Here is a 2,148-nt window from a genome sequence, read left to right on the forward strand (position 1 = left end):
ATCCCCAGGAGGGGTAGTAGAGGATGACATATCCTACAGAGAGAGATAATAGACCATGCAACACTGTCACCATGACATCATACCAGCTTTTAAAAAAAGGGTAAATCTTACCAGGTCCTGTAGACCGGACAGAGAGGTGACTTGGCGCCCAACGTGCGACTCGAACCCACGACCTTGAGATTAAGAGTCTCATGCTCTACCGACTGAGCTAGCCGGGCTGGCGCTGTGAACAGGATCTGAACCTGTGCGGGGAGACCCCATTGGATTTCGAGTCCAAAACCTTAACCACTCGGCCATCACAGCCGGTTCCCAATAAAGTTTGCAAACTGGAAAAGAGTTCAAGATCAATGAACACCACAATCGCACGCCTTCAGCAGATACTGCAGGAAGGTCTCTGACACCAGGCCAGCCAGCCTCTTAATTCTGGCCGGCTGGAAGTGGGCGGAGCCACAATCAAAGCAGGTGAGGCAACCTGCCCAGACAACTAACCCTGTAATCAGGGGTCTGCAAAGATATACATTCCCCCCCACCAAGAGGCCCTTAACACGGGCACTTACCCCCACATCTCCCCGTCTTTTCCGGCCTTTAATAAGGCCTGAATCTTCCCTGAGTGAGCGGCCGCCAGCGCCAGGCCGTTGCCATGGCGCTATGATACTTCCGGCGAAACCGGAAGTGCGCGCTTACAGCGGCCGGCGGGGAACAGGATACACAACAGTGTGGTTCCACCCGCCGGCAGTCCGCGCGGCCACCAGAGGCGGCATGCGGAGTCCCCGGACTCTCACCAAAATGTCAGGTAAGTCACAAGGAGCAAGGGAAGCGGAGGAGAGGGGGGGCAGGGGGGATAGAGGGGGGTAGCCACACATGGCTAACAAGCACCTTCTCCCCGCAGGGCACAGAAGGTGACAAGAAGAAAACAACCGCTCAGGAGGTGAGTGATCCTGCTGAGCTTCTCAAAGAGGACACAAGTCCTCCCACCTGTCCTCTGTCCACACAGGACAGAAAAAAACACGCAGAGGGGAGGTTCTTGTGCCCTCTTATAGGGCCTGCCACGCATTTGATTGGCTAATTAAATATCCGCCTGTCCTACCAGCATACAGGGGCAGAAATACCCCCCCACATTGTGCCGCTGTTGAGGACGACAGGGAACAGTGGTTACAGATGACGGGTGCCTCCTGTCTCAAAACACTGTGCAGGACTTTTTTCTCTGATTGTTTTTGGCGGTCTCTGCGGCGAAGCCTCCAACAAAGACTCCAACGCAGATGTGAACAATTTTTATAATTTTGTAAATGTTCATTTTTCTGAAACAACTGTTCAATTGTTAGAAAAACATTTGAGCTCCTCAAAGTCCACAGTTAGCAAATAGCCCATTCGATTTTTTATTTTTTTGTAATTTTTTGGTTTCTTTTATTTTTGTACTCTATATTTGAAACAATAGAGCGGTTTATCATTCTAAATATCCAGATGACAATTTTTTGCCAATAATAAATAAAATAATAAATATACAGCGTTTCTTAGGAAAAAGTCCAGCATTTGTCACTTAGCCCGTTTCCAAAAATAATTATAATTCCACATGTCACATATTATTATCCAAATTGTATTCCAGAAAACCCACATTCACTCTTCACAGTGGAACGGATGGGTAGAAAATCTAATTCTGCTGCTCTTTGTAATTATTTTGCTAAAGAAAGTTTTACAATCCTGCAATAAGTAGTTGTGGTTACTTGAAGCTGGCAGGAATCTGAAATGTTCCCTTATTATTACAGTGTTGGTGAAATGAGAAATGACATCTGTTGCCTCCTCGGCAGATTACTCATTGGAGTCACTTACAGTGCACAGAAAGCAATTTAATAAATTAAGCATAAAATATTCCTGCATATTATGTGTTTACAGTTTTTGTAGATATTTTTGTGGCTTTAATGCACAGTCAGTACGCAGGAAATATATTTTACGATTTTATGTTTTTAGTTCAGTATCCAAGTAACATTATATAGAGTATTTGTAGAATTATATTGCTCTTTTGGTTGACTTTTAAATGGAATTGGAAAAGTTTTACGTTTGGTACCTTATTATGAGTAGGGATATGTACAAGGGTCTGTTCACAATGAGGTTTTTTGGCAGCAGAATTTGAGGTGGAATCCGCCTCAAAAT

At 45.2% G+C, this 2,148-nt stretch overlaps 1 non-coding gene across 1 annotated transcript; it reads right to left on the reverse strand.

Moving 5' to 3' along the window:
• Positions 1-221: 221 nt before the first annotated feature.
• TRNAS-CGA (transfer RNA serine (anticodon CGA)) lies at positions 222-303 on the reverse strand. The gene has a single exon. It is a non-coding gene; the product is annotated as a tRNA-Ser (tRNA).
• Positions 304-2,148: the final 1,845 nt, after the last annotated feature.

The sequence above is a fragment of the Leptodactylus fuscus genome, chromosome 2, assembly GCF_031893055.1.
Source record: "Leptodactylus fuscus isolate aLepFus1 chromosome 2, aLepFus1.hap2, whole genome shotgun sequence".
NCBI lineage: Eukaryota > Metazoa > Chordata > Amphibia > Anura > Leptodactylidae > Leptodactylus > Leptodactylus fuscus.